Below are 24,132 nucleotides of genomic sequence, written 5' to 3'. Positions count from 1 at the left end.
TCGCATGCAATTTAATTAAAAAGCCAATTAGCATCAATAATTGGGCACTACCAATTATGGGCATTAATTGACAACAGTTTGGATTTATGCATGGATCTTGCTAAGTGCTCTTCTACAAAGATTAATGCAAAATCTTTTACTAAGGTGCGGCAGCCGTTTTAGCGCACGCTAAATGTTAAGGCGTGCCAAGGCATGCTAATGTGTCCATTATATCCTATGGGCGCATTAGCACGCCTTAACATTTAGCGTGCGCTAAAACGGCTGCCGCACCTTAGTAAAAAGACCTGTAAGTGTGCAACTGAAAATGGGTGTGGCCATGGGAGAGGCATGGGTGGGTCAGGGATATTCACTAAAAATGTAGGGACAGGGATTTGTAGACCACCTTTTTTGTAGTTTTACAACCACACTTAAAGCAGGTACTTCAAGCATTTTCCCTATCTGTCCCAGTGGGCTCACAGTGGAGGATTAAGTGACTTGCCCAGGGTCACAGGAGCAGCAAGGAGTCTGAGCCCAGAACCTCAGGCTGCTGAGATTGTAGCTGCAAACACTGCGCCATACTCTCCTCCCAGTAAAAATGCAGTATTATAGAATTTAGGAGATCTGCACCTAATTTACATGCAAGGATTTACACCAGGGGTGTCCAACCTGCGGCCCGAGGGCCGCATGCGGCTCTGGTCGAGGGCGATGCAGTCTTTTCCTCTGCTGCCACCGGGTGTTTACTGTCTTGCCAGCTCCCTCCTCTGTGTTGCTGCAGCGTTTGCGTGTTTGTGCAGCCCCAGAAACATTTTTTTCCGGCCAATGCAGCCCAGGGAAGCCAAAAAGTTGGACACCTCTGATTTACACCATGTTCAAACTTGTTTAAATTCTCACGTCAAAACCTGGGTGCAGATCCTGGTGCTATGTGCAATTCTATAAATGCTACCCAACCCAGAGCACCATTTATAGAATTGCCAGACATTTCATGCTATACCACACCCAGCATACTCGTATATTATCATTCACAGGTGTATATTGTACTTCCATGCCTTGCACTGTCATATACCTGCCATGCTGCTGTATGTATTGTCTGCCATACATCCTAATACACTGCCATGCTCTGTTACGTACTGCCTTTCGATGCTTTGTACTGTCAGACACTATAATGTACTGTCAAGCTCTATTAGTTACTGCAAAGTTAAACCAAACTCATATAACATCACCTCCCCAAGCTGTATTAGGTCTTGTCCGGCTCCCCTATGAATTGTCCTATCATGTCATGACCAAAAATGTATTATCATGTTCTACTTTATTATATAAACCTTCACATGTACTGTATACCCTGTTATGTTTTATTATGTATGTAAACTTGTAACCTATTCTAAGCTCTACTGGGAGGATGGGATATAAATGTCCACTCCTGTGTATAAGTCTGAAATTTCTAACATCTGTTAAACTATGTATATATTGTATTTTGCTACCTTTTTTAAGATTCTGCATGCTATATTTCTCTTATCTCTGCATATTATAACTCGCTGACTGTCCAGTTCTCTTCAATATAAACCGCCTAGAAGTCTCACGACTATGGCGGTATCCTATATAATAAAACGCTAGCCGCGCATGCGCACTCAACTGCGTGCTTCCGTTTTCCCTGATCTGTGAGATGTAGGTCTGTGGCCTTGTAGGAGTGCTTATGCGCGAGTCCCCAGCCTTACTTTCCAGCACCTACCACTCGCCATCAGCGCTGGACTTCCTGCTCTCCGTGTTGGCTCCTCTCACCAGCCGCACCAGCGTCTGAGAAGGCTTCCGACGCTGGCGGGATCGAGAGGAGCCGTGGTGACACCTCGCGGGGCGGGAAGGGAAGCCCAAAACACTCCAGCCGCGAAGGGATGCCACGGTCCCGACTCAAAACCAGCTGATTCCAGCAGCATGTGCAGCACTCTACACACGCTGATTCGGGGCCTTTTACTGCCCTGATTTGCTCTGCCGCTTCTCTGATGATGTCATCAGGGACATGCCAGAGTAAATCAAGGCAGTAAAAGGCCCCGAAGCAGCGTGTATAGAGTGCTGTACACGCTGCTGGAATCGGCAGATGGTCGGACCGCTGGAAGGGAAGGGTGGGGGCGGCAAGGGACTAAGGGAGCAGTCAAGACCGAGGAATGGGAAAGGGGGGTAAAGGAAACGCTGCTGCTGTACAGGGAAGTGGTGTGGGGTGGGAGGGAATGCTGGTGCTGCTGTGGCTGCTGCACAGGGAAGGTGGGGAATCTAAATGCTGCTGTACAGGGAAGTAGTGGCGGGGAGGGAATGCTACTGCACAGAGACATGGAGAGGGAAGGAATGCTGCTGTGGCTGCTGCACAGGGAAGTGTGGGGGGGGGGGGGGTGAGAGAGACAGATGGATAGGAAGAAAGCCAGACAGCGAGAGGAAGGCAGACAGAAAGAAAAGAAGAAAGGCACAGGGGCAGAGAGAGACACAGAAAGACAGACAGACAAAGGGGGCCAGGGAGAGAGACAGACAAAAAGAAAAACAGCGGGAGGGAGAGAGACACAGAAAGAAAGATAGACAGACATATATTCTAGCACCCGTTAATGTAACGGGCTACAATACTAGTAGAAGAATAAATTTATTATTATTATTTTTTTTTTTTTTTATTTATTCAATTTTTCTATACCATTCTCCCAGGGGAGTTCAGAACGGTTTACATGAATAATATTATTAAATCCAAATAAATAAATAGCGCTTAGCATGCATTTAATTTACCAAATCTAGTCCATTCTGTGAAATAAAGAATGATCTTTTACCCATACTAGGGGGCAGGTGGAGGGAGTGAGTATAATAATAATTATTTTTTTTCTAGTTTACTTTTTAACTGTCTGCTGATTATATGTAGACTTGAGTGTGATTGACTTTGTCCAATTTGCAATTGTAGTTCTTTTCTAATACTTTTGGCATAGAATGTATACTACCTTGCTCTACATACTGCATATAGCTAAAGGTGGCATAGTAAGTCCTCAATAAAATAAATACAATTCTCAAAATGCATTTTAGAATGTGTATTCAGTTCCATAAAAACTTAGAAAATTGTCTTTTGGTAGAGTCATTTTCAAAGCAACAAAAAAGGAAGGAGGGGTCCAACCTTGTCTGCAGAAAAAACCGACCAGGAACAAACAAAAACAAACTGCAGATGTGTACAAGATGCAGGCAAAATTTATTGTTACAAATATAAATATATAAAAACCTTTTTCAAAGGCATTTCAACATCTAAAGCTTATACAGTAGGTGATTTACAAAGGGGGAACTTGTCACCGTACCTCAAGAAGGACATGGCGGTACTTGAGGGAGTCCAGAGAAGAGCAACTAAACTGATAAGGGGTATGGAAAACCTCTCATATACTGACAGACTGAAAAAGCTGGGGCTGTTCTCCCTGGAAAAGCGGAGACTTAGAGGAGACATGATAGAAACCTTCAAGATCCTGAAGGGTATAGAAAAGGTAGACAGGGACAGATTTTTCAGATTATGGGGAACCACAAGTACAAGGGGGCACTCGGAGAAATTAAAAGGGGACAGGTTTAGAACAAATGCCAGAAAGTTCTTTTTTGCCCAGAGGGTGGTGGATACATGGAATGCGCTTCCGGAGGCTGTGATAGGCCGGAGCACGTTACAAGGCTTCAAAGAAGGTTTGGATAGGTTCCTAGGGGATAAAGGACTTGAGGGGTACAGATAGGAGTAGAGGTAGGTTATAGGGATAGTCTGGGACCACTGCTCAGGCAATGGGCCTGATGGGCCGCCACGGGAACGGACCACTGGGCGAGATGGACCTCTGGTCTGCCTCAGCGGAGGCAACTTCTTATGTTCTTATGTTCTAAAACCAGTGCTTAAACTTAGGTGCCAGTAGGTGCTTTGCCAATACCTAAGTTAATTGAAGAATGTCATTAGAAATGGCAAAAAAGGCACAGTTGAGGCACCTACTGTCGCCCAAATAAAAGATGCTGGAATTGCACCTACTGTACGTAGACGCTTTAGGCTGCCGAATGAAGTGGCATTAGGTGGCCTAAAGTGCCTTTGTAGGCACAATTCACACAACCCTGGCCTACATTTCTGGAGCCTATCTTTGTTGGGGGATTCTGACAATAGTCCACAGTCTGTCATCAGCTGATCGGAGCAGAGGAATCCTCGATCAGCTGAGCCAGCAGGACTCCATGAATCCGCGGCTTAGGGAAGTCCTGCTGGCTCAGCTGATCGTGAATTGCCCTGTTGCGATTAGCTGAATCAGCAGGGAAATCCCCAATTCCTCACTCTCTCCCTTCCACCCACCGACTGATTCCCCCCCCACTATGCCTCCAAGGAGAGACCCCCTCCCCCAAGGCTGACATCCTCACCTAGCTCCCTTGTACCTTTTATGGAACATTGGCAGAAGGGATGTCCACTCCCTCCTGCCAGCAGGCCCACCTTGTCAAAATGGTAGGGCTTCACCTTTCCAGTGCACACTGGGAAGGGCCTAAGACTGATTGGCCGAGGCACCTATGGCCCCTCCCATGGATGGGTGGGAGGGAGGGAGAAAGTGAGGAATTGTGGATCTCCCTGCTGGTTCAGCTAATTGTGGCATGGGAATCCCTGATTAGCTGAGCCTGCAGGACTCCCCGAGGTTCAGTTTCCCAGAGTCCTGCTGGCTCAGCTGATCGGGAATTCTTCTGGTGTGATCAGCTGATGGCAGGATGTGGAATATTGTCAGGATCCCCAAGAAAGATAGGTGCCAGAAATATAGGCCAGGGCATTCCAGGCCTGCATTTCTGGTACCTGTCTTTGCTTGAATCGCGCATACGTAGGCACTTGAGATGCGATTCTCTAACTGTTGTGTGATAGACACGCGATCGGTCGCTGCTTTTAAGGCAGCCACCAACAAGGGCACCAGTTAGAAAATCAGGGATCATAAGCTTTGTATTCAGTGAAACTTTTGTAAATTAAACTGTAAATAAATTGTAAAAGTACTCACTTGGAAATTCCTTTTCCAATCTGGATGACCTTTGCAGATGCTACCAAAATCTGCAATAGAGTAGACACCCCTGATGGTGTAGATAACATGAGGAAGGACCTAGTAAAGCTAGAGCAGGGGTAGGGAACTCCGGTCCTCGAGAGCCGTATTCAGTCGGGTTTCAGGATTTCCCCAATGAATATGCATGAGATCTATTTGCATGCACTGCTTTCAATGCATATTCATTGGGGAAATCCTGAAAACCCGACTGAAATACGGCTCTCGAGGACCGGAGTTCCCTACCCCTGAGCTAGAGGAATGCTCTGGAATTTGGGAGTTAAATTTAATGCAAAAAAATACAGAGTCATGCATTTGAGCTGCGAAAAACCTGAGAGTGGTACAGGATAGGAGTGAAGTACTTTTGTGCATGAAAAAGGAGTGGAACTTGGGTGTGATAGTATGTGAAGATCTTAAGGTAGCCAAACAGGTTGAAAAGGCGATGGCAAAAGCTAGAAGAATGGCCAGCAGAAACAAGAAAGTAATAATGCCTTTTTATGTCTCTGGTGAGACTTCATTTAGATTACAGTGTGCAAGTCTGGAATCAATGTGCAAGACAGACTGTAAACAAGATGGAGTCACTCCAGAGCAGTGATTCCCAACCCTGTCCTGGAGGAACACCAGGCCAATTGGGTTTTCAGGCTAGCCCTAATGAATATGCATGAAGCAAATTTGCATGCCTATCACTTCCATCATATGCAAATCTCTCTCATGCATATTCATCAGGGCTAGCCTGAAAACCCGATTGGCCTGGTGTTCCTCCAGGACAGGGTTGGGAATCACTGCTCCAGAGGGTGGTTAATAAAATGGCCAGTGGTCTTTGTCATAAAGTTTATGGGGACAGGTGGAAGAAGGGAGATATGACAGAGATGTTTAAATATGTGCATAGGAGGCAAGTCTTTTTCAATTGAAAGGGAATTCTGGAATGAGAGGGCATAGGACGAAAGTGAAAGGTGACAGACTCGGGAGTAACCTGAGGTAATACTTCACAGAAAAGTTGGGCAATTCGTGGAATAGCCTCCTGGTGGAGGTGATGGAAGTGGAAGACTGTATTTGAATTCAAAAAAGCTTTGAGACAAGTACACAGGACCTCTAAAGGAGAAGAAAGGATAATAGATAGCATGGATGAGCAGCCTGGATGGACCATATAGACATTATTTGCTTTCATATTTCTATGTTTCTCTGTTTCTAACAGCCATGTAGCTAGACCTTAAAAAAATAAAATGGGGGGGGGAGGGGGGGAGTGTCTGAGCCCAAAGTGTATGTGTAGAGGGGCACACAATTTTGTCCTGTCCCCTATTAAGAACATAAGAACATAAGAAATACCTCTGCTGGGTCAGACCTGAGGTCCATCATGCCCAGCAGTCCGCTCACGCGGCGGCCCAACAGGTCCAGGACCTGTGCAGTAATCCTCTATCTATACCCCTCTATCCCCTTTTCCAGCAGGAAATTGTCCAATCCTTTCTTAACCCCAGTACCGTATTCTGCCCTATAACGTCCTCTGGAAGCGCATTCCAGGTGCCCACCACACGCTGGGTAAAGAAGAACTTTCTAACATTCGTTTTGAATCTGTCCCCTTTCAACTTTTCTGAATGCCCTCTTGTTTTTTTATTTTCTGAAAGTTTGAAGAATCTATCCTTCTCTACTCTCTCTATGCTCTTCATGATTTTGTCTCTATCATATCCCCTCTAAGTCTCCTTTTTTCCAGGGAAAAGAGACCCAGTTTCTGCAATCTCTCAGCGTATAAAAGATTTTCCATCCCGTTAATCAGACGTGTCGCTCTCCTCTGAACTCTCTCGAGTAACGCCATATCCTTCTTAAGGTATGGTGACCAATATTGGACGCAGTACTCTAGATGCGGATGCACCATTGCCCGGTACAGCGGCAGGATAACTTCTTTCATTCTGGTTGTGATACCCTTCTTGATTATACCTAGCATTCTATTCGCTCTCTTAGTGGCCGCTGCGCACTGTGCTGTCGGCTTCATTGTCATGTCCACCATTACCCCCAAGTCCCTTTCCTGGGTACTCTTATTCAATAACATCCCACCCATCGTATAATTGTACCTCAGGTTTCTGCTTCCCACATGCAATACTTTACACTTCTCAACATTGAACTTCATCTGCCATCTCTCTGCCCATTCCACTAGTTTGTCCAAGTCCCTTTGCAATTCTTCGCAGTCCTCCTTTGTCCGAGCTCCACTAAATAGTTTGATGTCGTCCGCTAATTTTATTATCTTACACTTCGTTCCTGTTTCTAGATCATTTATGAATATATTAAAAAGCAGCGGCCCGAGCACCGAGCCCTGTGGAACACCACTTGTGACCTTCCTCCAGTCTGAGTAGTGGCCCTTCACCCCTACCCTCTGTTTCCTACCCTCTAACCAGTTTTTGATCCATCTATGCACGTCTCCGTCCACCCCATGGTTCTTCAGTTTCCGGAGTAGACGTTCATGAGGCACCTTTCTGGAAATCTAGGTATATGATGTCTATAGGGTCTCCTCTGTCCATCTGTTTGTTAATTTCCTCGAAGAAGTGCAATAAGTTAGTCAGGCACAATCTCCCCTTGCAGAAACCATGTTGGCTGGTTTTCAGAAGTTCGTTTTTTTCAAAATGTTCATCGATTTTTTCTTTTATCAGTGCTACTGCCATTTTCCCCGGAACCGAGGTCAGACTCACCGGTCTGTAGTTTCCCGGGTCACCTCTTGATCCCTTTTTAAAGATGGGCGTAACGTTGGCTATCTTCCAATCCTCCGGGATCACACCTGTTTTCAGAGATAGGTTGCAAATTTGCTGTAGTAGTTCCGCTATTTCCTCCTTTAGTTCCTTCAGAACCCTTGGATGGATTCTCCACCCCTATCCTATTCTCTGTTCACCCCACCGTGTTGGTGAATATCCCTATACCCCGCTGGTGGAAAAGATCTTCCACTTGCGGCCTAGCAGTCAGTGATACTTTCCAACCCCCTCCCCCCACACAAACACATGCATACTCAGGTTTTGGGAAAACAGCCCTCCATAAGGATGTTTGTGCGAACACAGTACACACAGGCTGAAAGTATTGCCATTGAATGCAATAATGCATAATTAACTATCACCTCCATACCACAGCCAGCCATCCTTTCAGAATGTTTTACAAACTGAACTTGTAGATTGAAATATTGCTGAGTGGTGAGCCAGAGGGTGGAGGTGGAACAGTTTTTATATTCATCTGTTTGGTATGTTACTTCCTTTCACTCTTCTGTTTGAGAAGATCACACCCATCCTTTGCATTCCACTAGAACAAGCCTGTGTCAAGGAGGGTGAGAAAGTAAGCTGCTCTGCAGGGAGGGCAGGCCAGTGTAGAGTTGAAAGGAAAATCTTAATTATACAGAGGATGAACATTCCTTCTCTAGAGAAAGATTCCCTTACCCTTAATGCAGGATCTGGGCTGCAATGTAGGCCTCAAGAATTAAGGTTGCACAAAGTAGACAAGTCATGGGAGGGTGATTTTCCAGAGCTATTTATCCAGGTAAATGATGAGTTATGAGAGTAGATCAAACTGTCTGTAAACTTGCCAGCTCTACCCAGCAAAAAATATATATGAGGTTTCCACAACGGGCATTTTTAAAAACCCAATATTGCAAGGAGGCATTCTCAGGAGTATATTTAGGTGATGGGAAGAACAAAGCATGCATGTATGACATTAAAAAAAGCTATAAAATTAGAGCCCTAAATCTGTTGCCAATAATTTTAAATTTAATGTCCGTAATTGGCTAACGGGACTCAGCTAAGTACACTTTATTGATGGATATTACTTTTCAATGAATTTTTTTATTGTGAGCACATTGCACTTTTACGGTTTTTGTTGTAGATTTTTGCTTTCGGGAGTTTATTAAGTCTTTACTCCTCTTTTTTCATTCAGTTTGAATGTTTGTTTAAGATTAATTTATTTCACAAGATTGGACTACATGATGTATGGGGCAGTTCTTATTTAGACTTATTGTCTGGTGCTGGTCATCTATGAGTTACTGCCAGGGCCAAAATTTCACTCTCTCAAAGTGAGTTGAGCCCATACTGATGTCCATTATATTGATTTTTTTTTTTCCAGTATATAGCAAAGACAAAATATTTTCACCAAAGAAAAAAGATGTTAGCCAATTACATTTTGGACATTAAAAAAAAATGCATATGCTAATTTACTCTTCCTCAGCTGCCTGTCCAAATCACAGGTGCAATCGCTGCCTGGCTGGCCCAGAACGTCCTCTCCAATGTCAGAATTGACGTCGGAAAGAAGACTTCCTGTCGGCTTTAGCAATAGCAGCAGCAGGGCGGTAAGATAGCAGCCGACCCAGGGAAAGGAAGGAGGGAGGCTTTTTTTTTTTTTTGCGCGACAGGGAGGGAAGGAAGTAGGCAAGCAAGCAGGCTGGCTTTGGCCAGGGAGGGAGAGAGGTAGACAGGCAGGCAGGCTGGCTTCGGGGGTGGGGGGTGGGACAAAGTGTGAAAGGCAGTGAGAGAGACATAGGAAGGATGCACTGGGGGACTAAAGACAGGAAGGGGCACTAAGGACATGGGAAGGAGGCACCGGGGGCACTAAGAACATAGGAAGGAAAGAGGGAGGGAATAGAAAGGGACAATTCTTGGGCCTGAGTGCAGAAAGAAAGAAATGAAAGAAAGGATACACAGACAGAAGGAAACGCAACCAGAGCCTCATGAAATCACCAGACAGCAAAGGTAGGAAAATGATTTTATTTTCAATTTAGTGATCAAAACGTGTCAGTTTTGAGAATTTATATCTGCTGTCTATATTTTGCACTATATTTGTCTTTTTTTCTATAGTTACTGAGGTGACCGAGCTCGCAGAGATGGGGCGGAAATGGTTTTTTTTAATTTTAGTCCTAGTAGTTTGCCGGTCCACAAAATAATTATTTTATTTCTTATGGTCCACGGGTGTAAAAAGGTTGAAAAACACTGTATTAGTATGTAACTGCAAAGGATATCCAGAGGGGCAGAGGATAGGAGAAACATGTATACATCTTAAGGAACTAAAATATAGGTTACTATAAAAAATAAACACATAGCAAACATTTGGATGCAATCATTTATACCTACCATTGAACTGGCATGACTGTTCCTGTCTAACTTTACGCAGGTCAATACAACTTATGCTAGCATTCTCTAATAGCTTCTTGGTGCACAGATTGCATAATGGAACTAGTGCTCAGCATCAGCCTGTCTACTTCAAGGCGCCCAGTTGTAGAATTGTCCTTATAAGTTTTCGGTAAAATTGAAAAGCAGTTGACAAATGGAGAACCAGGAAACTAACAGAGGACAGCAGTTAAAAGACTGACAGGAAGATCGTGGAGTAGAAGCAGAGACTTGTTAGATGAAAACTACTGTAGGCTTAATGGTGCCACGCATAGGTCTAGTTTTCATGCTTACTTTGGGAGGGAGGAAGGGCAAAAGGGAAGGAAGGAAGTCATATTCAGGGCTGTGGAGTTTGGAGTAATTTTTTTGGGCTATTGGAGTTGGAGTTGGTGAAAATGTGCCGATTCCAACTCCAACTCCCACCAGAATTAAATTGTACATTGTGCAAATATTGTAATACGTCCCCCCTCCCCCCTTTTACAAAACCGTAGTGTGGTTTTTTAGTGTCGACTGTGGCAATAACAGCTCAGACGCTCATAGAATTCCTATGAGCGTCTGAGCTGTTACCGCTGCAGCCAGCACTAAAAATCATGCTATGGTTTTGTAATGGGAGGGGGGGGATTTCTAATTTCAAAGATAATTATATTAACCCATGTTTTTCAGGATATGTTTTACTTTTATAATATATTTTGATATCAAATTCTATAATGATTACAAAATATAATATGTTTTATGATATTTATATTAGTGAAAGTGGCACCTAGAGAATGACACTGGAACAAAGTTTATCTCCATCCACACAAGCCTTGAATAGTTATGATTTTATTTTGAAATCATTTTATTAAAATATATAAAGAAACAATATTCTGTACAACCGTCATTTTATAAATCACAAATACAGAACAAGGATCAACAAAACCCCTGTCCCCCTCACAAATATCGACTCCACTATTAAGGCAACAGAACAAGCCAATTTACTACAAAATGTTGCCTAGAAAAATCGTGCTAACAGAATGCTTCGGTCACACACAGAACACAAATGTCAAATCCATAATAGCGGACCAAAAATGATAAACATAAATTAAACCTAAATCCCAAGAAGCCACGCCTTACATGTAGTACAACACCTATATAGATATATAAATAAAGGAGTCAAAGTGGAGATACCATAAAGGGAGAATGAAGGTGCCATTTCAGCATTAGCATCCAAAACATTGGGGGAGATGCCACCCCCTATTCTCACCTTTGATGTCACTCCAGTGTTCAAGAATTAAGGGGCCAAAAGCATGCTAATGCACAGCTTCAGTAGCTGCCTATAGCTAAACGTTGTGGTATATGACTGGTTTGCTCTGGTCTCAGGGAATGGGCTGGTTTTGTAATTATGGAGAGACATGATCAAAGAATACTTTGTTTTTACTGCAAATGCCTGTGTGTGGTGTTTCCAGTGATTTGGCAGCAGGCCAGGAGATGCCCTGTCACAGCATGTACTTAAGTAGAATAAAGCATGTCTGTGAAAGTACCCATGTACTGAGCAACTATGCAGACTAATTTGAAAATTGTCCCCCTATGCTTTTGACTCACACCAGAAACTGAAGTTCACTTGCCATTACTAAAAACATGAAACCCATAGATGGGAAAAGTAAAACCATATGTAAAAAACCTCCTAACAAATAATAATTGAAATGATTATGGCTAGCACTCAGAAGCAGTGCAAAATACCACGTATAGTCTGACACTGCAAAGAATGTACAATAACGTGTGTAGATGGTGTAGACTTTGACTCCAGGCTCTCCTTCCTCGAACCCTCATCTTCCCTCATCCTTGGTGACTTCAGCATCCATGCTGATGACCCCTCCGACTCCTACACTTACAGATTTCTCGCTCTAACATCCTCATTCAATCTCCAGCTGTGCTTCACTACCACTATGCACCAGAATGGCCACTGCCTTGACCTTGTCTTCTCCTCCAACTGTTCTACCACAAATTTCTTTACTTCAACTCTTCCCCTCTCCAACCTTCATCTGTTAATGTTCAAAATTCATCAGCACCTCCCCCTCCAACCCAAGCAATCACTACCAATATGTTTAGGAACCGTCAGGCTACTGACCCTGGCACCCTCTCCACCACTGTCTCATCCCTCCCTTCAACTACTACGTCATAAAAGTCTGTCAGTGAAGCTGTATTCTCCTATAACACCATTCTAACCTATGCTCCAGATACCCTCACTCCTCCCATTTCACGTCCTGTAAGGTGCACCAAATCCCAGCTCTGGCTGACTTTGAACATCCACTACCTGCGCTCCTGAGCCTGATCAGCTGAATATCTTTGGCTTAAAATCTGCAAACATGCTGACTTCATACACATCATATTCCTGCTGACATCCTTCCAGTCTACCCTCTTTCTTGCCAAACAAGAATACTATGCCTATTTAACACATTCTCTTAGCTCTAACCCTCGCCATCTTTTTGCCACACTATACTCAATGTGCCTTCACCTCCACTCCACCTTCACTTTCTCATCAGACTATGACTGAGTTCTTCTACAACAAGGTTCAGAAGATTCACCTTGAGTTCTCAACCAGATCACACCCCACTCTCCTTCCATCTGACCCATCTACCAACCTTCTTTCAACCCCTGCCACCTTTTCCTCCTTTTATGAAATCATTGAAGAGGAAACTGCACAGCTTTTCTCCTCCTCCAAACCCACTACCTGCTCCACTGATCTGATTCCCACCCACCTATTCAGCACTGTCTCTCCCATTGTCATCCTTCTTATCTGTCATATCCTCAGCCTATCACTATGCACTGCAACTGTTCCTGATGGTTTTAAACATGCCATAGTTACACCTCTCCTCAAAAAACCCTCACTAGACTCCCACATGCCCCTCCAACTATCGTCCCATCTCCCCCCACCTCCTTTTCTTATCTAAGCTACTTGAACGTGTTGTTCACCACAGTTGCCTGGACTTCCTTTCCTCTCAAGCTATTCTTGACCTACTTCAATCAGGCTTTCACCCACTACATTTCACGGAAACTGCCCTTGCTAAGGTTTCCAATGACCTGTTCCTGGCCAGATCCAAAGGCCAGGAACTACTCTATCCTTAACCTTTTCAATTTATCTGCTGTTTTCAACACTGTTGATCACCACCTATTCCTCAATACGCTGTCCCCACTGGGCTTTCAGGGTTTGGTTCTCTCCTGGCTTTCTTCCTATCTCTCCCATTACACTTTCAATTATATGCAATGGTGGATCCTCCTCCACCGCTATCAATCAGTGTACCAAAAGGCTCTGCCTTGGAACCTCTCTTTTCCTCCATCTATACCCACTCCCTTGGAGTACTGATCTCCTCCCATGGGTTTTAGTATCACCTCTATGCTGATCACTCCCAGATCTACTTCTCCACACCAGATATCTCTACAGGAATCCAGGCCTGAGTTTCAGCCTGCCTGATTGGCATTGCTGCCTGGATGTTTCACCGCCATCTAAAACTGAATATGGCTAAGACCGAGCTCTTTATCTTTCCACCTAAACCCCCTCCTCCCCCCCCATTTTCTATTTCTGTGGACAACACTCTCCTTCTCCATGTCTTGCTTGTTTGCAACTTTGGAGTCATCTTTGACTCCTCTCTCTCCTTCTCTGATCAGATCCAACAAACCTGTAAAGCCTGACCTCTACTTTCCAAGTACAATACCAAATCCCTTATCCACCTCTCACTTAGATTACTGTAACTTGCTTCTCTCAGGTCTTCCACTAAACCATCTCTCTTCCCTTCAATCTAATTCGGCTGCACGACTTATATTCCACAAGAGACACCATATTCACATTCCCCCTCTCCTCAAGTTACTTCATTGGATCCCCTTACAATTCAAACTCATCTTACTAACTTACAAGAAGTGCATTCACTCTTCAATCCCTCAACATCTCTCCTCAATTATCTCCCCCTATGGCTCCCCTCCCGTGAACTCTGTTCATTGGGTAAGTCCCTCTGATCTATACCCTTCTTCTCCACTACCAATTCCAGACTCCATCCCTTTTATCTTGCTGAATCTTATGCCTGGAACAGACTGCCTGAGTCATTATGTCAGGCTCTGTCTCTAGCAGTATTCAAGTCCAAGCTAAAAGCCCACTTTTTTGAGGCTGCTTTCAACTTCTAACTCCCACTCACTATAAGATACCTATGTCCATCCTATCATTCTGTCTGCAAAAAAACTCCCTAGATATGTCCTGTCTGTCTGTCCAAATCAGATTGTAAGATCTTCTGAGCAGGGACTGTCTATTACTTGTTAAATGTACAATGCTGCATACGCCTTTCAGCGCTATAGAAATGGTAAGTAGTAGTAGTAGTAGTAGTAGATGGCACCAAGACCAGAGGAAAGACATATCTACACAAGTCCCAAGATCCAATATAAGAAAAGTATATAAAAAACAAATGTATTCAGCACAGCAACAAAGACAAAGGTTAAAGAAATAACGTGCAAACAGAAATAAAGGTATCTAGGACAGATCTAAGTGTCCCTAATTTTATCTCCTCCTAATTCAAATACAGTGGTATCTTGGATTACGAGCATAATCCGTTCCAGGAGCATGCTCGTAATCCAAAATGCTCGTATATCAAAGCAAGTTTCCCCATAGGAAGTAAGGGAAACTTGCTTTGATATGTTTCCACCCCCCACCTTCCCCCCACAAGGCCAGCAGCGCTGCTCCCCCCCCACGAGAACCGGCATTGCTCCCCCCGAAGACCCCCCCGCGAACCTGCACCCTCCCCCCCCGCGATCCGGCACCCCCCCGCCGCCATCGGGCACCCCCCCTGCCGCCATCTGGCATCCCCCCGCCACGACCTGAGGTCTCCCCAACTCACCCGAACCCTCTTCTTACTTTTCTGTAGCCTCCGCAGCGGCACCGGCACCAGCATGTCCTGGGCCTTGAGAGTTCACGTTCGACGTGAACTCTCAGGCCTTGAGCATGCGCACATGCTCAAGGCCCAGCACAGGAAGCAGATCTTCAGGCACCGGCACCACGCACAGGACATGCTGGTGCCGGTGCCACTGCGGAGGCTACAGAAAAGTAAGAAGAGGGTTTGGGTGGGTTGGGGGCACCTCAGGTCACGGCGGGGGGTGCCCGATGGCAGCGGGGGGGGGGGGTGCCCGATGGTGGCGGGGGGGGGGGGGTGCTGGATCGCGGGGGGGGGGGGGCCGATTCGCAGGGGGGGCACTCGCAAATCGAAGTGCGCTCGGTTTCCGAGGCACCGATTTTGCAAATGTTTTGCTCGTCTTGCAAAACACTCGCAAACCGGTGCACTCGTAAACCGAGGTACCACTGTACTTCAGATCATATAACAAACAGAAGTCAGATGATGTCAACACCCACTCCTTATTGGCAAAAGCCACTTGTAAACTCAGCTGTAACAGTGATCACAGAATTTAAATTATACAATTTCCTGTACATTCTTCTCTGAGGTGCAGCAAAACAAAGAAAAATGGGGAGACCCAATGATCCACAGTGAAAACAATCCACCAATGAAAACAAAAACTGTGGATACAGATGTTCTGGAGATAGCTTATTAAACACTGACATATAAAACCATGAAAATTCAATTTAAAAAGTACAATGATAAAAAATACTGTGATAAAAATCTAACCGGACCCTACACAGTCCGTGTTTCGGCGAACACGCCTTCCTCAGGGGTCCAATGGTTTGCAACCTCACATATAAAGAATTGGACTGAAACCAGTCTATTGTCTTTAAACATGTGAGCAAAGAACACTGCAGACAAGCTGAAGTAGCAAAAAAATTGGACCCCTGAGGAAGGCGTACTTTTTTAATTGGATTTTCATGGTTTTATATGTCAGTGTTTAATAAATTATCTCCAGAACATCTGTATCCACAGTTTTTGTTTTTGTTTTCATCGGTGCATTCTTCTCTGAGGTACACATAAAGAGAGTGAGGTGGCAACTGTGCCTAGTCTCTTGGTATTTTGTAAGCCGCCCAGGTTTTACCCTTGGCGTGGGATAGTATGATTTGAATAAACTTGGAAACTTAGGCCCTCCTTTACTAAGGTGCGCTAAACGCTAACGCGTGCATGTTAGTCTATGGACGCGTTAGCGTTTAGCGTGCGCTAATCAGTTAGCGCACCTTAGTAAAAGAGGGTTTTAGTAGTAGTAAATGCCAAAAGAAAGCCAATTTAATCATGAATTGATAATTATGAGTGTGATGGTTCAGGTTTTTATTTGCTGCCATTTACTATGCTAGAGAACAGCCCTGACATAAATTATAAAAGAGAAACTGTTCCTCAGATTTAACAATAAGAGGGAGAATGTTTAAAGAGACAACCCCCCCCCAATAAAAACCCACTATTAAGGAGCTGGTTACAAACTATATACCCCTAATTCTTAACCGGCTGTCTGCAGTTACATGCCACTGGCACATACAAATTTTCAGAATACCTGCATGTTTGTAAGTGAATACATTTATTTATTTGATTTTTTAGCCCATCCACCCAAAGGAGCTCAGAATGAGTTACAAATTAGGTACTCAAGTATTTTCCCTATCTATCCCATTGGGCTCACAGTCTATCTAGGGCAGTGGAGAATGAAGTGTCTTGCCCAGGGTCACAAAGAGCAGAGTGGAGTTTGAACCCCCAACTTCAGGGGGCTGCAGCTGTAGCTCTAACCACTATGCTCCACTCTCCTGGAAGAACATTTTTGAAAGGATGTCTAAGCCAGAATAGAGACGTCCAGCTCATAATGTCCAGAATGAATGTCTATCTCACATGCATTTTCCAACAGGAAACAGTTAAAATGTGGACAATGCGGAGTCTGCAGTATTTTTTTTTTTTAAAATGTTTATTCAAATTTGATATACTGCTGAATCTTACAGAGTTCTCAGCAATTTACATATCTTTTACAAGTACTTCAAGCATTTTCCCTATCTGTACGAGTGGGCTCACAACCTATCTAATGTACTTGGGGCAGTGGAGGATTAAGTGACTTACCCAGGATCATAGGGAGCAGTGTGGGGTTTTCAACAGCTTAGACTGTTGATCTAACCATTGAGCCTATTCTCCCTCGAACAATGGAGATTGAGAGGGGACATGATCGAAACATTCAAGGTACTGAAGGGAATATAATTAATAGATAAGGCAAGTTGTTCACCCTCTCCAAGGTAGGGAGAACAAGAGGGCATTCTCTAAAATTGAAAGGGGATAGATTCCGTACGAACGAAAGGAAGTTCTTCTTCATCCAGAGAGTGGTAGAAAACTGGAACGCTCTTCCGGAATCTGTCATAAGGGAAAAAACCCTCCAGGGATTCAAGACAAAGTTAGACAAGTTCCTGCTGAACCAGAACATACGCAGCTAGGGCTAGTCTCAGTTAGGACGCTGGTCTTTGACCAGAGGGCTGCCGCATGAGCGGACTGCTAGGCATGATGGACCACTGGTCTGACCCAGCAGTGGCAATCATGTTCTTATGCTCTTTAGGTTCCTCCATGGAACAGTGTGATCATTCTGTGAGGCTTTGGGAGGAAAATTAATGAATGAGATTTTACTTATGCTTTAAAAAGAACCATTTATGTTTTAGGGAAATATATTTAAACTAAGAGAAGTGTCATATTTGATGGTGACTCTTAATAAGCCTGTCAGAAGGTAACTGAATCTGACAGTATGGAAAACCAGCTTGCATTCATTGAAAATATATTATTATGCCTGAAAGCATGGTTTTTAGCACCAGCCACGGTGGTAACAGCTTCGATGCTCACATGATTGTGATCTTAGTGAGTTTGTCACTAAGATAGTGTGGTTACTGAAGGCAAGTTGCCTTAATGACAATGTACATTAGCTATTGATAAATTAATGGTTCTGATAAATGGGATATAGCCTGAACCTTAAGGGCAACACCTGGGATGACCCCATATGCATGGTTAAGAGAAATGTATTATAGGGTGATCTTAAGTGCTTATTACACTCGTACACAATTATATTATAGTGGAGGTCTCCCTACACTATTGTGGGAGAGTGTGGCGCAGTGGTTAATGCTACAGCCTCAGCACCCTGAGGTTGTGGGTTCAAACCCATGCTGTTCCTTGTGACCCTGGGCAAGTCACTTAATCCCCTCATTGCCCTAGAGCCTGCTGGGACAGAGAGGGAAAACTGCTTGAGTACCTGAATAAAATGCATGTAAACCGTTCTGAGCTCCCCTGGGAGAACGGTATAAAAAATAAATAAATGTGGGATAGGGGATCATACTTTGGGACATGCATTTTGGTCTTGTCCCATTATTCAAAATTTTTGGAAACGAATAATATCTTATATGTCAAAAATAATTGGAAGATCATTCGGGTCTCTTCTCCCCAGAAATGGGCCATATTTCCTTAACCCCACTACTGAAAAAACCTGAGCTTGACCCCTCTACACCATCCAGCTACCGTCCAATAGCTAACATTCCCCTTCTTACCAAGATGCTAGAGTCCATCATATCCACTCAACTATCTTCCTACCTTGAGAAATTCACCATTCTTCAACCCTACCAATACGGCTTCCGTCCCAATTTCAGCACCGAATCCCTTCTGACCTCCTTAATCTCAAAAGTTCAATATCTCCATTCTCGCAACAAGTTCGCCGTCCTTCTTCAATTCGACCTCTCTGCAGCTTTTGATGTCGTCCATCATGATATTCTAATTTACCAACTCACCGAGATAGGCATAAACTCCACAGTCCTTGACTGGTTCTCGAAGTTCTTACGCTCCCGCTCCTACATAGTCAACATGAAGGGCACTTCTTCCTCCCCCTGGAACCCGATCTGTGGAGTCCCGCAAGGCTCATCTCTCTCTCCTATCCTCTTCAACATTTATATGTCCTCCCTTAAACTCCTCCATTTCTTCCCCTTGAAACACTCTACACTTACGCAGATGACATCTTTGTCCTCCTCAAGACCGACCGGAACTTCACCAACCTCTCGGCGAACATATCCTCATGTATATCGAACCTTCAATCCTGGGCCCACACTGTGCAGATGAAACTGAACGAATCTAAAACAAAACTTCTCTGGCTCGGCCCAAAATTGGACCAACTGCCCACCTCCATCCCACTGTCCTCTGGCCCCACTCTGCATCTTGAATATTCTAGTAAAGTTCTGGGAGTCATCATTGACTCTACACTTTCCTTCAATGACCACCTCAACTCCCTAGTAAAAAAATGTTTCTTCAGCCTTCACATGCTGAGAAAAGTGAGATCCTGTTTCCATCAAAAACACTTTGCCGTCCTTGTCCAATCCACCATCCTTTCCAGACTGGACTACTGCAACTCTATCTACCTTAGCCTAACAAAGAAAAACCTTCAAAGACTCCAGCAGATTCATAATAACGCTGCTAAGCTTATCTTCGCAAAAAGCAAATTCGACCACGTCTCACCGCTTTTATCCAAGCTCCACTGGCTTCCAATTATCTCCAGAGTCCACTTCAAATGTGCCTGCCTCACTTTCAAGATCCTACACGGTATCCTCCCTTCCTTCATTCCTCTTTCTTGGAACTCCTCTAACCCCTATTCTGCCAGATCCACCCAAAAACTGAAACTTTCCTTTCCCTCTCTAAAAGGCGTTTCACTTGTAGGAAAACTAGGTTCTTCCCTCCCTTTCAGAATCAATCAGCTCTGGAACAACCTTACCTCCCCTCTTAGGAATCTGAGCTCCCTCCAACTCTTCCGTAAACATCTGAAAACCTGGTTATTCTCAAAAATGTAACTCCTCCTACCTCTCTGGTTATTCTAGTCCTCTAAATTTTCTCTTCATTTTGCCTCTTCCCTCCACTGGCGTTCCTTTCTACCCTAACTCTTGTTAACCGTGTTGAGTTTTACGAATGTAGAGATGATGCGGTATAAAAACCTAAGGTTTAGATTAGATTAGATGTAGTTTTTCGACCCATTTTATTTTGGATTTGCCAGAGGCTTTTAGTCATTTGCCTAGGGGGCATCGGGTGCTATGTTGGAAGATGAGTTTATTGGCCAAGAAATGTATTCTTCAATATTGGACAGTCCCTGACCCCCCCAAAGTTTTGGCATTGGCGGAATCAGTTACATTAGTTGGCCATCTGGGAGGCGAGAGATGCTGGAAGGCCTGGGAGGCGAAAGATGTTGTTCATGCAAATATGGGAGCCTTATCTACAAACCTTACATCCCAAAGGCCGTAGTGCGGTCTTAAGATGGGTGTCCTAGATGGTATTGGTGTGTTCTAGTGAGGTCAAATAGAGAGTACCATTGGGTAGGGGAGGTTTAGAGAGGGGCGGTGGGGGTATTGAATAGATTCGAACATATTATCATGTATAGGATAAGTGGGATTTGGTGGGGAGGGAGGGTTGAATGATTTTTTTTTTCTTTTCTTTTCTTATTTTAAATTAATAAGAGTCTGTGTTAATTTGCTGTTGCAGAACGGGACTTAGGGGTGATCATCAGTGAAAACATGAAGACTGCCAATCAAGTGGAGCAGGCTTCATCTAAGGCTAGGCAGATCATAGGATGTATACGTAGGAGTTTCGTCAGTCGTAAGCCTGAAGTCATTATGCCGTTGTATAGATCCATGGTGAGGCCCCATCTGGAATATTGCGTGCAATTCTGGAGGCCTCATTACTGCAAGGATGTACTGAGGCTTGAGTCAGTCCAGCGAATGGCCACCCGGATGGTCTCGGGACTCAAGAATCTCCCGTACGAGGAACGGCTGGATAAATTGCGGCTATACTCACTCGAGGAACGCAGAGAGAGGGGAGATATGATCGAGACTTTCAAGTACCTCACGGGCCGTATCGAGGTAGAAGAGGATATCTTCTTTTTCAAAGGTCCGACGGCGACAAGAGGACATCCATGGAAAATCAGGGGGGGAAGTTGCATGGCGACACCAGGAAATACTTTTTCACTGAAAGAGTGGTTGATCGCTGGAATAGATTTCCACTTCAGGTGATCGAGGCAAGCAGCGTGCCTGATTTTAAGAAGAAATGGGATCGTCACGTGGGATCTCTGCACAGAGTTAAATAGGGGAGGGTCATGGGGTGGGCAGACTAGATGGGCCACGGCCCTTATCTGCCATCTTTTTCTATGTTTCTATGTTTCTATGTTTCTAGTTATACATGCTTCTTATTTTATTTTATTTGATGCATTATTGTTGTATTATGCACCTTGGGGTGCCCTTATGTTGTATTTGATGTTATTTGCATCAATAAAAATTGTTTGAACCTAAAAGAAGAATTGGTGTAAACTAGCGTTAATATATATATATTTGGCAGGAGAATCAAATGAGTTTCCTAAATTTAATAGAACAAACCTTACATAATTTTTAAAAGGGAAACTAAACTGTTCCTCAGATTTTTTTTTTTAAGGGATACTGTTTAAAGGGAAAAAATACCACTATTAAGGAGCTGGTTTTTGGCCATCTCAATGTGCTGATTTGTCTGAACGCACAGAACAGAAAGGAAGCTTTCTGAGGAAAAGTTTCTATGGGTAGCTAGAAATAAAACTCCAAGATCTATTATTCGAGACCGACATAGGACAGGTTTAGGGGTTTCCTTCCATTAATTTTGTAAAGACAGGCACTAGGTTTCTGCAGTGTGAGGAAACTGCAGAGAAAGACATGAGTTCCAATGTAAAGAAAGGTGAAGACCAGTGAGAATCAAGACATAGGGCTAGATTCACTAACCTGCCCAATTGGGACCAATCCATGTCCGATCAAGGCAGGTCCGATGGATTCTTCAACCTCTAACATGCAGATGGGGGCGATCGGAGGAACGCCCCCATCTGCCAGCACGGATCGCTTGTGTGCGATGCTGACGCATGTGCAGACCATCTGTAGATGGTTTGCACATGCGTCTAAGACCCGTCCGAACCATGACTTTAAAAAAAAAAATTTAACTTTTTAAAACTTTTTAGCCCAGTGAGCCTGTGGTTTTAACCCGCTTTAAACCCATGGGTTAAAACCATGGGCTCACAGTGTGGGGAAGGGCAGGAGAGATTTGGGGCAGCAGGCAGGAGAGATCCAGGGACAAGCAAGGCAGTGATTCGGGAGAGAGCAGGGCGGTGATTCAGGGCAGAGCAGGCAGGAGAGATCGGGAAGAGCATGGCGGCGATTCGGGGCAGAGCAGGCATTAGAGATCTGGGGAAGAGCATCTGGGTGGCAGGCAAGAGAGATTCGGGGCAGCAGAGAGCAGGGCTTCAATGAAGCTGGAGAGTCGGAAAGTCATTTGCGACTGGTCCCCAGCAGCCACTTCTTGGGTTGATCGGCCAGCCCAGTCGGTTTTAAAAATTTCATTGGTAAATCACGTCCCTGTCTACTTTGCATGCGTTTCCCCTCATTTGCATGCACGGATTGGAAGCGGATCGCAGGAGAGGTTAGTGAATCGGGCCGGAGGGAAATCTGGTCACAAATGGGTCGCAAACCGATCGGTACACGATCGGTTTGCTTTGTGAATCTAGCCCATAGAAAGAGAGAGAGAGAAAAATACCCAAATAAGAGGAAAGAGAGAACATAGAGTAGAAACAAAGATAATGTTTCTTCTAGGACTGCTGCATTCACAAAGAATTCTGTACAGAATTCACAAAGAATCAGTTCTTTACAGAATTGGTCTAGACAGTTTAGGACAGTGGTTCCCAAACCTGTCCTGGGGGACCCCCAGCCAGTCAGGTTTTCAAGATATCCCTAATGAATATGCATGAGAGAGATTTGCATACCTGTCACTTCCATTATATGCAAATCTCTCTCATGCATATTCATTAGGGATATCTTGAAAACCTGACTGGCTGGGGGTCTCCCAGGACAGGTTTGGGAACCACTGGTTTAGGGTAATAGAGTTAAGAAATAGTCAGTTATTGATATTTATCTGATATTGTATCTGTTCTAAGATCTGTTAACTGGAAATACTTGTTTCTTGTTTGTTTCTTAAAGAAAGGATTACATACTTTACATGCTAACATTTAATCTATTAATTATTTAATAGTTAATTGATAGTGAGGATAATTTTCATAGGTACTTCTGATGTAAAGATATGTCCTGTTATATGATTTCTCTTCTATGGGCTCCTTTAACTAAGCTGTGATAGCGGTTTTAGCACACGCTAGACGCTAACGCCAGCATTGAGCTGGCGTTAGTTCTATCCGCATAGCACGGAAATTCTGCGTGCGCTAAAAACGCTATCGCAGCTTAGTAAAAGGAGCCCTATATGTCAGTGGTTCCCAACCCTGTCCTGGAGGAACACCAGGCCAATTGGGTTTTCAGGCTAGCCCTAATGAATATGCATGAAACAAATTTGCATGCCTATCACTTCCATCATATGCAAATCTCTCTCATGCATATTCATTAGGGCTAGCCTGAAAACCCGATTGGCCTGGTGTTCCTCCAGGACAGGGTTGGGAATCACTGCTATATGTAGATAAATTTGCACATATATTTTATCGACAATGAACACAGGTGTTCCCAGGGAGAAGTTAGCATTTACACATACATTTTTGACAATGTAAACATCTGCACATAATTTTACTCAGAAGGTGCGTGCCTCCTCCCCCCCCCCAAAAAAAAGTATAAATGTAAGCACATTTTCAAAGCAAAAATACATTTGCTTTCAAAATGATGAAAATCTGCACAGAGAAAAAAGTATGTGAGCACTTTTTACTCATGCATACAGTTAGAAAATTACTTCCTAAGTGTATTTTTACAGGCTAGCATCCCTCGTGTACAAGTTGAGCTTTTCCAAATGACAATAGGAATGCCATTATTTTCAATTTTAACAACCCATCGCTGTTTCAACATTTTGGTTTATCAGACAGTTGGATTCTATAATAAAATGTTCCAAAAAAAAAGGCCAATGATGAAATGCTGGCATTTTGCCAACATATTTAGTGGTATACACCTAGTATCAGGTGAAGGGTCACTATGTGAAAGTTGTAAAACAAAGGGAAGCCACTATGTTTGCAGATGTCGACTTTTTGTAAGGTGATACAAGAATAAACTAGGGGGTAATAATCAAGACAGCAGT

This window comes from Geotrypetes seraphini, chromosome 1, assembly GCF_902459505.1.
Source record: "Geotrypetes seraphini chromosome 1, aGeoSer1.1, whole genome shotgun sequence".
NCBI classification, from domain to species: domain Eukaryota; kingdom Metazoa; phylum Chordata; class Amphibia; order Gymnophiona; family Dermophiidae; genus Geotrypetes; species Geotrypetes seraphini.
Note: the sequence above shows the minus strand (reverse complement) of the source record.